General features: G+C 37.8%; 1 protein-coding gene across 2 annotated transcripts in view; it reads right to left on the minus strand.

Moving 5' to 3' along the window:
- Positions 1 to 15,985, minus strand: part of OSBPL10 (oxysterol binding protein like 10) — a 112,397-nt gene that overhangs the window by 52,264 nt on the left and 44,148 nt on the right. The gene's annotated exons all lie outside the window — the stretch shown is intronic.

Consider the following 15,985-nt stretch of genomic DNA (forward strand, 5'->3'; position numbering starts at 1 on the left):
TTTTTCCCAGGAGAGGGGAGGTAAAATGCTTGACTTACTAGCACTCTAAGTTTGTTTCAAAATCAGAATGAAAAGCTTTGGTTCTGAGAAAGGGAAGTTTCTAACTTTCCTTTTCCAAAGTGAAATAACTTGCCTAATTTTGAATGACTTTGCTCTTACATGGGTTTATTTTAGCTTACAATTCTCCATCCTTCCCATTTGCAAATACAGACAGCTCAAAGCAGCAGTTCTCTACTTGTAACAAAAATGAAGGGTATTTGCACCTGTCTCCTCACCTAATATTAATCCATTTCTTTTTCCACTCTTGTTTTGGATTTGACACCTCCTCTTCACCTATATATTCTTCTCATAATATCACAAAACAACTGCACATTCTCAGAAAAGCACTGAAACATCAAAAATACGACTTTATGACAAATGCACAATTAAAAAAAACTGAAAGAACCACCAGGACTATATGTATTAAAAGGAATTACATGTGTGCAAATATCTAGCATTATAAGGCTTGCATTTACTTAATTGCAAAATGTTCAGTAAGAGGAAGCTTCATCCTAGGAACACACCAGCTCAAATGCATGGTTTGCTTCTTTCTCCATCTTCTGATTCAGGAAAACAAACAGACGACATGTGTTCCCAATTAACAGCTGCTCCTGAAGCATGAAGGCAATTCAGACCTTTTAGCCTGCTAGAAACTCTCAGGTATTGACTGTGTTCTTGTAGGGGATTGGCTTTGGCTAGTTACCCAGTGCCCACTGCTTCCCCTCCTTGGCTGAACAACAAAAAGTCTGGGGGGTCAAGATAAGGACAGGGAGGTCACCCAATCACCAAGGCAAAACAAGACTGGACTCAGGGAAATCAGTGTCATTAGTACCAATCAGAGTAAGGTAACGAGAAAATAATTCCCAGTTTCACTACCTCCTTCCCCAGAGCAGCACAGGGGGACAGTTAGGGGGAGTTACAGCCTGATCATGACACATGGTCTCTGCCACTCCATGCTCCTTGCTCTCTTCACCTGATCCAGCATGGGAAACAGTCCTGCATAAACTGCTCCAGCACAGGCCTTTCGCAGGGTCGTAAGTCCTGCCAGCAAATGCTTCAGCCTGAGCTTCCCACAGGGTCACAGCATGTTTCAGGCATCCATCTGTTCTGGCAGGTCCTACACAGGCTGCAAGTGAATCTCTGCTCACCATGGCCCTCCATGTGCTATAGAAGGACATCCTGCTTCACCATGCTCCACAGCCTCCAGGGAAATCCCTCCTCCAGTACATGAAGCACCACCTTCCCCTCCTTTGTCACTGGCCTTGGTGTGTGCAGTTGCTTCTCTCACTCCTCTTTTCCCTGGCAGCACAAGTTTTTTCTCCTTTCTTAAATCTGTTATCCCAGAGGCTCTACCAGAGTGGCCGATGGGCTTGGCCAACTGCAGATCCATCTTGGAGCCAGCTGGTCTTGGCTCCGTCAGACACAGGGAAGCTTCTGGCAGCTTCTCACAGAAGCCATGTCTGTGGCCCTTCTCATGCCAAAGCCTTGCCATGCAAAGCCAACAAATTCTCCTGAATAACACTACACTCCAAGAAACTTGCCATCCAATGACTCTCTCATAAATGCCAGAATGCAACAGGAAACATCTGTGATGCTTTCCTCTCTAGGTCATGCCCTCCCTACCACTTGCTCCAAAACAAGATAATCCACAGCTTTTGTTGCTGCCCGCTTCCTCCTCTTCAGGCTGATCTCAACATCCTGTGTGATGGCTTTCCCTACTTTACCCAGCCACTGCTACCTACTCCTTCACAGCTGGAACTGCACCTCCTGTTCTGAGCACATAGCCCACCACAAGGCAAGAGACCAAACACTTATGTGATGAGAATCCAACACAAATGGTAAGTAGAAATTACTAATTCTCAGGGTTATTTCCACAGTATGTGGAAGATAAGCAGAAAAAGTCATGAGATACCCTAGGTTTGCAAAGAAATTTATTTCAGACATAATAAGATGAAAGAACATTCTTTCATGTGGTAAATAAGCTAAAATTAGTTATTAAAAATTAATTTAGGAAGTAAAAATGAAAAATTGAAGTGCTGTTTTCCATGCTATAAGAAAAAAAAATACAGGAATTCAACATTTTGTTAAAATACCAGATGATACATTATTATTATTTCCCATGCAGAGAAATAGTCTTCAAAAATCTGAATGCCATTTTTTATTTAAGACTTCAATTTGTTCCTGAAACTAGAAAGAGAAAGGGAGAGATTCCAAATTATTAAGTATAATAATAAATAATCTCTATTCAAGATTTTTCCTTCAGTCTGACAACAAAAATAAACAGAAACTTCAAATGAAGAAAACTGAATAGCCACACATAAATCTAAGAGCATATGATTGCTTTTGACATGACTTTATTTTAAATGCTTCTGTTATCCAGACACCAAGACTAACAGGCATAAGTCTGTTTGTCTAGGACAGATGTGTATTATCAGACATCTTTCTTTCCAGAATTACTGATCCTACAGGATTTTGCCCAATTAACACAGTGCATCACAACAACCTAAAGCAAACACCAGCTTTATGCCATCTGTAAAACTCAATCCACAGCTGCCGCAGGGGCACCTCCCAAGACAGTGACTTCAGGTTCCTCAAAGGAAGAATGACATCAGCCATATGACCTCAGAGGGCAAGCAGACACTCTCCCTTTGTCACAGGGGCCAAATGGAGCTGGCCATGAAAACAAGTAACATCACCAATTCTGTCTTTCTACATAATGATTTAAATGCTTCAGATCATCCCACCCTCGTTCTAGAACATAAAACATGAGAGAGATTCTTTAGACCGTGCCAGCAACAATCCGATACACATGAGCAATTTCAATTTTAGTTTAGATTTTGTTTAAATGTTGTTTAAATCGTGTTGATAACATAATTGAATGCTTTTACAGTCAGTATTAAGATATGCCTACCCATGCATGAGGAAAAATCCAAAACACTCCAGAGAAAAAAGAAAACATTATTTTAGCACTGAAAAACCACAGCAATTCTGCACCATCAAGCTCACTGTGACATGCTAGAAATCATTCATGAAAGAGACATTCTGCTCCATCAGTTAATAACACTTTTTCTCTACTGTAGCAATCTCTGCGCACCATCGCCAGCAGCACGTGGTCTGACAGCTTATCTGTAGGCAATTCCTCTGAAAGATTTAATGCAGTCATTTTTATTTTTAAATCCTTTCCATTATTGACTGCATGCAAGTTGAAAACAGTTATTAAAAAGATGGGAAAATAAACAACATAATAAAAAATGCTTATACGAAAAATAGAGCATCTGTAAAAATAAACAGTTGTGAGGAAATATCTTTAGACACTTTAATAGTAATAGAAATGCAACATGCATCACTTCCTTAAAACTCCAAGTCAAGCTGTCCTTGTGAGACGTTTACTGCTTTTAAAGACTGGGAAATAGCGAGCTTGCTGCTGCACTCTTTTTTGGCAGGATTTGATTGGTTGGTGCTTTATTTGGGGTGTGTTTTTCTAATATGAAAACACAGTCTCTCTCTCTGACACATGCACATACACACTTTCTGGAAATATTAGTTTTTTGCTTTTTAGAAAATTGTACCAGAAAAGTAACTTTTCAGAAAACACTGGAAAAGGACAGGAGGTGAGACCAGCTTTTCAAACTATTCTAGAAAAAGTCACAAATTATTTATGAGTGAGGACACTTAACCATTGTTAAACATGCAGATTTCACAGGAGTTTGGATTTTTTTTTCTTTTATTTCATAGAAAACACCTTTTCTCTTAAAAGCAAATGAAGAACAGAAGAGTCCACAAACAAGAAATAAAAACCTTTTGAGTCACTGTAAATGCGATATATTGTGTTGCCACATGAACCTAACACAGTCATCAATTCTGACCTTGAGCAAGGACTCCTCTTGCAATACTGACCTGTATTTCATCAACACCACAAACTGTCATATGTAAAAATCAAAAGTTAAAACAGCCAGTATAAGTAGAATATAGGTGTGTGTGTGTGTGTATATATACATATATACATACATCTATCAAGAAAACATCAAAATGTAAGATACTGATACCTGGAAGTCTTATGTCACTAAAGCAACCACACCAGTCACTGACTGGACACGCTAGCGACCAATTCAGCTCATATTCACAAATCCAACAGTATTTCCATTAAACTTGCCCACTTTCCACTATTTATTCTGAAAAAGGAAAGAGCATCAACATATATGCAAGACTACTGTAAATACTGTAAATCATCGGCTCACAAAGCATACCTCACCAATTGAGATGTCTGGCAAATTAAGGTAACTTGTACAAATACCATGAAAGTGATTTTTTTTTCCCCAAATTTAATGCTCTGTTGTTTTGAGTTAAGCATAACCACAGCAGAGGAAGCAAACTTTTGCTTTGACTTAAATTACTGAGAAGACTTCTCAGACTACTCATGATTACTTGCTATGTCCATCTTACTACTTGACAAAAGAAATTTTCTGACAAGGCTTTACAGATTTCACTCTTTTCTTCAGTAAAGTCACATAACAGATCTTGCAATGGGATTCCATCTATAGCATGCAAGCCAGGAAGACAAAATCACAGCTTAATATAAAACTAAGATGAAATAACTAATAGAGGTTGCTGCTGGAAGTACTCCAATAGCTAACAGAAATCTCTTACCAAGATAATTTTGCACTTCAGCTTTTAAAGCGTAGAAACAGGTACAAGACCAGATGACCACCAGTAACTTATCTGTACACTTGGCTTGCAATAAAACCTGACCTTCAGACCAAAACTGTAAACAGGAAAGAATTCTATCCACAAATCTTCAATCTGGAGTAAGACCCACGGTAGCCTCTGTGAACATTACTATGCTAATGACAAAAAAGGAAGGATGTTTTAAGGAAGGATCCTAGAACACCAAGTGAGATACTTTGAAAGTATCTTGGAAAGATGGAACCAGATAATGACACCCGTATCAGCTGTCCTTTCCTGATTACTGCTTCCCTCCCATTACTGGGAATAAGCACAAAATTCTCCATTATCATCACCTCAGGGTGGCAGCCAGCTGACCTCAATTATTTTAACAAAGCAAACAATGAACATTAGAATTGGAATGACTTGTTATATAATAGTTCTTAAGGCTCAGACGCATACATCCTATCAACAAAGCTTCAAAGGAGCAAGTTAATTTTCCTTTGGCATGCAATTTGCAGACAGAGACACAAAAAGTGACGGAACAAACAGAACTATACCTCTGACAATCAGGATGGAAGCTAATCACCAGAGCACATTTCTTCTTCTCTTCAGTCCCTGCCTCTCTGCTTTCACCATTCAATTTTTTCCCTCAAAGGAGAATGAAAACAAGCTCTCTCCACCCTCATCTGTTATTTTATCTTTTCCCTAACCAGGAACCCACAATCTCTGTTACGGGAAAAACTGAAAAGTCAGTTGCTACATATCTTCATTGTCTCAGCTAACAAAACATTACTTCCTTTGGGGTTTTGTTTTGGCTTTTTGTGCTCAGCCTTCTCACCATGCACTCCACAGGGTGGTTCCTTGTGAGGAAAACCTTACAGAGCAAACATCAGATGTCATCAAGACTGAGTCTAAAAGCCAAGTCTAAGACAACCAGAAAAACAAGGAGTGGAGGAGGCAGGCTGGCTCAATTGTTTCCTGTTCTCAGCTACTCTTACAATCTGCTGCTGTCCCACTGGTCACCATCAGCACCTCCAGGGACTATAAGCTCTCCACAGACCTCAGCACAGGGTTTACTCTCCAGAGAGCAGCTCTTATTTACCTACATCTGTCAGGAAAATTTTGAATTGGCTAGTTAATTTTTTCATATACTACACATGAAACTATGCTCCTTTTTTTACACATTCGATTCCTATTTTGTACTTTCAAATTCTGCAACTTGGACATTTACTGCAAATCCTTATAATATAATTCTATTTTGCACAGACAACATTCATTAATCATTTGATGAACTACAGACGTTTTCTCATTGGCCTACTATCCAGTAGCTTATTAATCACATCTGCAAGCTCCCTTGTTATTAGTTACACAGCTACAATAGTAAGACTTCATATTTTGTAGGTCTGAATACTATTGCTTTAGTCCATGAAATCACCAGATTTGAGGGAGAGAGGAAAAGGGAGACACGGGTCTCTTTTGCTGGATGATCTGGAAGCCTTAAACATTCCATGCAGTGGCAGAGGAGGAAAACTTATCTACCCTCCCAAGAAATTCTCAGTTGGTTGCAGCTCAGGTGTATGAGAGGAAGCTCCTCCCTTCCTCCCTCTAAAATAGGCAGAAGCTCAGCAAGAAAGCGAGCTGACCTAACTTAACTGCCTGTTTTAAAAAAGCAGCATTCTTTTCAGAAGAATGAAAGACAGGATATATTTAACAAATCCATCTCCAAACACCAAAAAGTATATGATATCTGTAATTGTCAGTGTTCTCTGGGAATTCACAAAGACATTTTATTTGGATGCAAGACACTCCCAAGGACAATTTGAGTGTTCTGAGTTTCTAAAGAAGTCTGCTTCTTAAATCTGGGAAGCAGAAAGACAGCAGAGAGAGCTTCACAGCCCTTGCAATACAAATGGTTAGTAAAGAGGATCAAAGCAGTTCTGGCAGGATTCCTGTGAATGCCACCAGAAATCTCAGCAAAACACCCCTTGTATGTCAAAACAAATCAAATGCCTCCCTTTGCTACCTCCTTACCACACATGACAACCCCAGACATAAGGTTAAATGCATGCTTTCTGTATTCAATCTGTCCTCCTCACCTGAGAAATGAGCTACTGAATGACAGAAAGGCAACTGGGGGCAGGGGTGAGGAAAAGACCTTGTGTCCATGCAGACCGACTAGGACAAAAAGTTCAGATTTTGCCAGAGAGTATTTATGCAGACAGGCAATCTTGGATTTTCTAAACTAGAGGATATTTTTAGTCTTAATCAATACTCTGATAAATATTCAGCTTTCTGTGAGTGGCTTCATTATATAGGAGAGGAAAAAAATGGGAGGGGAGGGAAGCTTTTCCTGTCATTCTCCCAAAATCTTTTCATTATTCTGAGAATACCTTCTTGCTAAAATCTGAAAATCTTGCGTAAATCTGAAGGAGAACACTTCTCCCTCACAAAATTTTCCCTTTGGAAGAGGAAGATTTACAAAGAAAAGTACTAAAACACTAGGAAAAAAAAAAATTCCTCTGAGAGTGTCAGTTGTCTAAGAGTCTTTCCTGGAATCACTACACAAGTCTTTAGGTGAGAAGTGAAAGTTTTTAGAAAGAGCTGGCTGCCGTAAGAAATACACAAGTGAAAGCATGTGATTCAAACAAATTGTATCAATGACCACTGTGTTTTCCCACAAATCAGAGTAAGCTATTCTTCTGCCAAATGATCAGTATCAACCTAGCACTGGTCACTTTGCCACTGGAGGGAGGTGTCAGGGCATCAGGGCCTGTTGCAGGAGATATGACAGTCTTCCTCTTTTGCCTGTTGTGTTGGAGCTCCCTGTGAATATTCCATGTATCTGGGTAACACATGGCATTTTGTACAAAAACAACTAGTAAGTGCTGGGTTCCCTCACCGTGATCCCTTTTCTTGAGTATTTTCTATTAACCATATCCTACTAAAAGCCATCTATTGAGACTTTGTTTTTACTGTCAAACACAACTCAGTGGGAGCAGAGAGCTGAGATCTCGAGGAAAAATCACAGGGAAGAGAAAAAGCAGCTCCCAAGGTTGTTTCCCCCACCTCAAGTTGCTTTCAGTGATCCAGAACCAAAAAATTAGAGAAACAAAAGGAAGGAGTGCACAAATCCAAGTAAATCTTGGATGGCAGCTGGCTGCCATCTAGCCAAGCAGGAAGCACACTGTTCTATTTTAAACCACAGAATACAGCACTGAGAGCAGTTTATAAAAAGAACTTTGAGGGAATTTATTTCTTATGCAATTTTACTATTAAAATTACCTCACAAAGTCATTATTTTTAGTCATTAAACGTTACTCATAGGCAGATGTTATTCTGTGGGCTCTTCTGAGTAGCAGTTTTCCTTATGCTTCAGAAGGATCATTTTGCTGAAGTAAACAGCTATAGCCCTGATCTGGAGAGCATATTTTGGTTATCAGGAATTTAGGCCCATTTGTGAATTTCAAGCATTCCAAAGAGCTCCTAAAATGTTGCTGCTAGCCATTAGGTCAACATCAGCAATCACAGGAAATTTCTATCAGTTTACTGCAACATAGGACACAATTGATAAAAGGTGGGGTTTGGACTTTGAGTGAAATTAGTCTTCAGAAGAGAAAAGGCCATGTTGAACATAAATTACACATTTCAACACGAGTAGCTTCAAAGATGCAGAGGTTTCTGTCAGAACATCTGGTGCTGGAAAAAATAACTCCAGATCTTTTAAAATTACCATTATTATATTCTTAAGTGCTACTTTAAAGCATATGTCAGATTTGGGCAGATGTAGTTCAGGTTTGCTTGTTGGATGAGATGTTGCTAGCCATCGTCTTACTGGTCATTTTTCAAAAGCATGCTGTCAGAAATCTGAATTGCAACCAAGAAGCAGGTAAGCAGCTGCTGAAAAGCACCTATGTAGCACAGTTTCCAAAGCATTCAACACGTGCAAGGCAAGCATTACAGTAAGAACATGCAACAAAAGTTGTCAGAGATCAGGTCTTTGTTAAATAACTAAGAGTAACAGCACTTACTATTTGCTGTAAATTCAAAATGTTTCCCATGTTTCTTAGAGTCGCATTCAGTACTTTAGGTGTTACACAAGAAGGTGAAGATTACAGTAAGCCCTCAATAAACATGCATAATAATGTAAACTTCATGCTATGCTTAAAATATATGAGCCATTTCTATGGTTACTTTCTTCTTGAGGGCATTTATATAAGTACTTTCTGTACTTAGTATTTGAAGCTTCACTAGCCACCTAATATTACATTGTCATATATTACCACTGAGAACATTCAAAAATACATTCTACTTAATTCAGTAAAAATAGCAGGTAAGAGTGGGTTAACAAAATGGCCCATGTATCTTGGAAGCAGTAATTTGCATTACAGAGTTGCAGAAGGTGCCCCTTCTCACCCTAGTTCAGGGTTTGCTGTGAAAATCACTGCTGCATCAGCCAGCCACCCTGCACTGAAAACAAGACCATGGGATATGATACCCCCATCCAAGAAAAGATTTACTGAAATATGTTTTCTTTAAAGCTTCATTTTCAAACTGAGAACTCTGATTTTAAACTACTGCAGTATTTGTGCTATAGTTGTGAAAGAAAACAACCCTGTAGTTTTCAAAAAATGCACGTATGTGTATGATATGCTATGCTGTTTTAAATGTGCACATGAAACAGTTGAATTTTGTACATAAAGCAGAAATAAGTGGCAGTTTTGAAGGCACACAAAAACTGGAGACTGAATTCCCTTCAAATGTAACTCTCTCAGGATCCCTTGGGAACCTACCATTTACTCAAAATGTAATTAAATGTTTTAATAACTGTAAAGAATAATCTTGGCTTCTCTGTAACTGCTTAAGAAAATGAATGCTGCAGCAATCTCTGAATGTAGTTATCATACGTACAGTATTATCCCTAATTTATAAATTGCCATTTATTAAATGATGGAAAATTATCATCTTTGCACATGCTCAATTAGTGCTAAACTACAGGCTGAAAAAAAATTATGAAAAGCAGCCATGTTTGTATAACTCATATTTTTCAGGTTTGAAGTAGCGGGGGGCTGGTAGAAGGAAATATCAGAAATAATGAGCCAGGTTCATTCTTGACATAACCCATATGGACAAACAGTGTAATTTTAGTGGAACATTTGCTCTACGATTCCCATAGCAACCTTAATTCTCCCTGCCTGGGTATCTGGAACCCAGGATGACTCAACCTTAACATGAATACAAAATCAAATGCACAGAACAAAGTGCAGTTTAGGAGGATGCTACTTATATGTACCCTTAGTGACCTCAAACATATTGCAAATATAAGGCAAAGGTTCAGAGATCAGAGAAGTATTCAGCTCATGTTTATGTAATGGTAACAATTAGTTTATACTATTAGAATAATTTCTATCACCTTATCCCTAAAGTGAGACAGTTAATACTATTTACTGAATAATTTTTATAAGCATATGTACATTTACTACTCTGGGAGACACTAGACTGACATTGGTAGAGATTTAAGCATCCCATTTACTCCCCTAGGCGACATGTTTCTATTGATCTTAGCAGGACTAACCTGAGATAGAATAAGCAGGTGTAAGAGAATAGATGTCTATAGACAAGATAAACGGCTTCCAAAGAAACCGCCACAGAAGGCACCAAGTAACTGCATCTGTTCTACATGCTCTCAATTCTGTTTTTCTCTCTAAGGAGATGAAGGGCAGGCAATCACACAAACACTGCTGTACAGCCAGAAGAACATTTCTGTGTGCTCACACTTGTATTTTCACACTGTTCAAGTATCACAGGTTTCTAGAACAGGGGCCAACACCAATTCAGAAGAAAGTGCAAAGGTAACATCTGCAACTGCCCCTTTTAGGCCTCATGTTAGGTTTGAAACTGGTTTATACTTTTACAGAATTAATACCTCTAAACAAATCATAATGGCTCCAGTTGAAACCCAACTGGGAGCAACCCTTTTGGTGTCAACGAGCTCAACTGCAACTGAGTTGTTAAATGTACCTGTAACACAAATTTGTATTACAACACTTCTCAAATCGAAAAGTGTGTCTAAACACAGTTAAATAGTAGTAGCTGTAGTATAACTTACATCACCATGTTCTGTGCCAAATTAATATCAACTACTGAATTAAGGCTTAAGGCCTCATTCATTTGCATTGACTTCAACGGACACAAAACTGACACAAACATTTTCTGTCTTTTCTTCTGCTTCACTCTTCTCCAAGACAAGAAGTATCCATTGCTTTCTGAGAAACAGCTGGTTTTGGTTTAAGTTTTTTTTCCAAGTACTTTTACATTACCTGTTTTAGAGTGGAGACACTCTTCTGTTTTTCCCACCCAGATAATTAAAGTGAAGATTTTCTGACAGTGAGTTTGCAGACAAATGGAAGTGTAATACATACAAATGCATATAAAGTATAGATGCAGTGTTATGAGGATGTAACTTCCTCAGTCACATATCTCATTTTCTCACTAGCATCCACCTATAGTTAAAGACTACTTATCTTGTATATATTACAATGTACTGGATAGAAGATGATCAATAGGATAAGCCTCTACTAATTTCTTATGTATAGTGAGGGGTTGGAGGAAGATATTTTAAATACAAGTCCAGGAAAAACTAGACAGCTGCAACTAACAAAGGCTACTCCTCTGTGTTCTCTCCCTTCCTTTTCCAAAATTGCCACTCACTGTACCACCGTATTATTTCCTAAAATGAACAGAATACAGGACACTTGCATTTCAAAACTGAAACAGTATAAACACTTTCTGCAGTACTTATGAGAGATGAAATGCCCTGGTCACTCCAACTGAGAAATCTGTCTAGAGTGTATTTACTATACGAGTTTTGAAATGCAAGAAGACTAGTTAAAAGAATCAACCACAAGCTACCACAAAGAAAACACCACAAAGTAGCTTTTTATACTAAAACATATTTAGAAAGAAAAATGGATATGATTTCAGGTAACTAGTTTTATACCTGACTAGCAAAGGCACAGCAACACAGACCTGAGCAGTGCTATTGTAGCTGCAGTCCAAGGTTATCAGCTCTGCCCAAAAAAAGTGCCAGAAAGACTGAAGTTAGCACAGTTTAGCAGCCCATCCTACCTCCATACCTTAGGTGGATATGAGATCATTTTCATCTCCCAAAAGCAAATATTTGATTTATTACTCATGCATACCTAAAGGTCATCTTTGTTACAAAGCTAGCTCTCATCTTCTTGCACTCCAAAATCAAGGCGAGAACGGCCAGTGAAAGCAATTATCTAATATACAACATTTCCCCCCACTTATACAAAGTAATTTTACACAAAATTAGGCACATACTTTCAAAGACACTTAAATTCTTAAGAGGATTTTTAAATGTTCTTTGTGCATATTTCACACTGTCTAAGCATGGTGTCCTGTTCAAGGAGCTGAATCCATTTTTTTTCATGCACCCTTATTGCACAACCCCACAGAACCTCAACACTATGCCAAATATCTAGAGCTACAGCATTCTTTTTGATAGGACTCACATTAGACCTTATCCATTGACCTTTCCAAGCACATGTTTTCAAAGAAAATAAAAAGCAAAACCTGACTTTTTCAAAGCTGCAAAGTAAAATTTGGCATAGGTCAAAAACTATCAAGATTTCCCCCACTACCAGCTTAAGCATTTACTACAAAGCTTTAACATCAACACACAGTTTAGTGTACATCTTCACATAAAGTTCACACCTGTGAAAGTCCTGCAAGTCCTAATGCTTCCCCAAGTGGTTTAAGTACCACATCTCCTTTGTCACCTACAATGCTGCCTGTGCAATGCTATAATTCTGTGACACAACAAACACTTCACACACAACAGCATCCTTTTTTGCTCACAGTAAGGAATCACAGTTCCTAACTTTGCTATCCAAATATTACAGTGACCTGAAGATATTCATTTCTCACTTGAAAAATCCTCAGAAGTGTTTTAGAATAATCTCTTTCTCCCAATAAGTACACAGAATTGCTGCCTCACAAAATTGCTGTTAAACCTCACTCCATGAAGCCCTAGGTGCAAGTCCTAGATTTCCCATACTCTAAGGAAGGAAGCAAAGAACTATCATTTAGCTGCATAATTCCTGCAGGAATCAAATAGTAACTGTTTATATATGGAAAGGGACTTGCAAGAAGCAGTAGGACTGTCATCTTACCAAAAGCCCTTTCCAAGTTCTAGGACTGCCAATTGGCACTCAAAAGAGATGTTACACTGGTAGAGGCCCCGTGAAATCTGGATCTCCCTGTACCAAATGTTCAGAAACCCATACTGTCGATAGTCAGGGTATCAAAAATTGTAACAAACACATTTCAAAGTGATCAGAAAATCCTTCACTGGCTTTTTAAAATTGTGGGAAGAACTATTTCTCTGGACTTCTTTTAGTTTTATTTCTCTAAATGTCTGTAAATAATTATTATCAATTACTACAAAATCTTCACACACTTGATTCTTTAACAACAATGATAACACTGGCAGAGGTTGTACAAGAGTCAGACACTCAGCCAAAATAAACATTGTTCTGACCATTCTGTCACTATTATTTAGTTCAGTGGCAGCTAAAATTTAATATGAAGTATGATGCGGCCACTTGGCTTAACCTTCCAGTTGATTTTAACCACCTACAGTAAAGAAATCTGAAAGCGTAACTCTAATCATAAATTTCTAACAGGATAATAATATGCACAGTTTTAAAAACAGAATTAAATTTCAAGACCACAGAGACTTAGTTTGCCATAAAATCACTTAGTAAAAAATTAGCTCCAAGTAGCGCTTTAATGCTAAGTTACGGTCCAAATAAAGAGGTAGGATCTCTAATAATTCTGCATGAAGTGCAACATGATGCAGATCATTTCTCACAAGTTAATGTACAGTTAATTTTAGTTTTGATGTAACATTCCATAAATCAGTGTTGACTGCACTATTAACACCAAGTTAATATAAGCAAAAATCTGATTTAAGAGCTATTAAACAGAATAAAAAATTACATTATGATGAAAAGTAATGCTTCTGAGCTTCTTTTCAGTTCAACACTACACAAAAGTAGGGCAAGTATTAAAACATAAATTTTTTATAGTAGTCAAAAGCTCCATACTTATACTCAATTTTAACTTACCAAAATTTGGAAAATAGGTGAAATTTCAATTTCACAATGGAAACACTTACTACATGTGTCATTTTGCAGACCTAGACAGTTGTATTTACTACGATTTTGTGTATCAGTTTGGTGCTAAATAGACCTCTTTGCTACAATTAGTTTCATGCTAAAATTCTCTAGCCTGTCAAAAAAAAACTAAAATCAACCAGAACAAATCAACCAGAAATCAACAAACAAATCAACAAAAACTAAATCAACCAGAACAAACCACAGAAGGAAACATTGTTGTTTTTGTCGTTCTTACTGTTTTGTTTATTCTCATTATGAAGTGAAAAGAGGGGGAAAAGGACAATCAAGTAGTACCGAACATCTTGCATTATATAAAATATAGGAGCATATTCTGCCCTATTTACAACATGGAGATACACCTCACTTTTTTCAAAATAATATGGCCAGATCAAGAAAGTTCAGAATTGAGACGCAATCGCGAGTTCAGCACTTGCTCAGGACCATTGTCCCAGCTAGCAAACACCACACATGCCAAGTGAAGGATGTCTCTTTTTGCAGCACTACTGTTTTTCAAAGACCTCTCATATAACACGGTAGCACTACCATATCATAATATTGTTGTGAAATTTAAAACACATGCTTCCTCTCATTTTCCAGAAGCAGATCAACTTTTTCCATTGACTCAACTACTGTATTTATAAGGTGCAAAATTAGCTAATGCAGTCCTATTTATAGAACAATTTAAAAAAAACTTATTTGCCTGTCAAAGCTTCAATGGCATCGTTCAATCAGGAGAACACTAACATCAATCTATAATCCTTTTGCAGTCTCTTCCCTTCATCCAGATCATACAAAAAAAATTTCAAATAAAAAGCAAAGATTTGGGCATTGAGGAAAGGATTAACTCTCTCTCACTGTACTTTTAGCTCCTATGTTTCATTGTTTCAGATTAAAAAAACAGGACTAGAACAGATTTATGCGCACTTTTGTGAGGGGCTCTGGACATATCTCCTAATTGATACATTTCACAAGGGAGGGTGGATCTAACAGTCACTGCTTGACTCATACATGGAACAAAGATATTTCCTGAAAACACAGGTATCATATACCCAAGTCTATTTTATTCACTCTGGAAAATGGGGGAGAAGAGAAGGAAGTGCACAGAGCATACTGTTGAAATAAAATCTCCTTCCTTAATCTGGAAGAAACAGACTTATCCTTTCATAAGACAGAAACAACATTAGTTAAGCAGTCACTTTTTACACAAAACTGGGAAAGAGGGTAGAAGGTCTGATTTCTCCACTGTTATGCTGTTCTTTAGGAAGCAGCACACACATACAAAATATCCAACACATTAAAAGGTAAACTTCACATATTGTCTTATGAAATTTGCTTATGCATCATACATCTTAGTACCTTTTCCCCAGAACAGCACTCATTTCTTTCAGCCATTACTGTATCTTCAATATCTGAGGGGTTTCTTTCATTATTATTGCAGCCCTCTAAAAGGAAGTGTTGCTGAAGCTGAGATACCATTTGCATCAAGCAAAACAAAATAATTACCTTCCATCATTACAGACTGAAGTTACCTTTTTTGGAATGACATCACATTGCAATACACCACAAACAAGTGAGTCAGCAATTCACTGGCCTTTTCTGCAGGGATGATACCTGACCTCTTACTCATTGTTTCACTGTAGGTTAGTATTTATTTCTTCCAGGTGTGTTCTTTGCAACTGATGGCTTTTTCCCTTCCCAACTTATTATGATCAGCACATACACTAATACTCTCTTCCAAATAGCTTTCAGCCTTACTCAGCTTCATTTGACAAAATTGCAATTACTCCCACTGTTGATTTTGTTAATAGATTTAAGGTGGACTCTGAATTCAACCTATGAGAGCAAATACATTTCGCATGCTAGGAGTAACCTGGGGGAGATGATTGGTAGACAAAGACAGGATATTTTTATAAAAAATAGACAGATGTATGTTTTCTCTAATGTAAAGAAAATGTGGGTGACATTCAGACAGTCAGTTCTTCATTTCTAATGTTTACTAGAAGAAAAACAAGCATTCCTCCTCAGGATGTGCAATTTAAGCCTTCATTCAGAGCACATCCCAAGAACTTATTCAAATT

This window comes from Vidua chalybeata, chromosome 1, assembly GCF_026979565.1.
Source record: "Vidua chalybeata isolate OUT-0048 chromosome 1, bVidCha1 merged haplotype, whole genome shotgun sequence".
Classification (NCBI taxonomy): domain Eukaryota; kingdom Metazoa; phylum Chordata; class Aves; order Passeriformes; family Viduidae; genus Vidua; species Vidua chalybeata.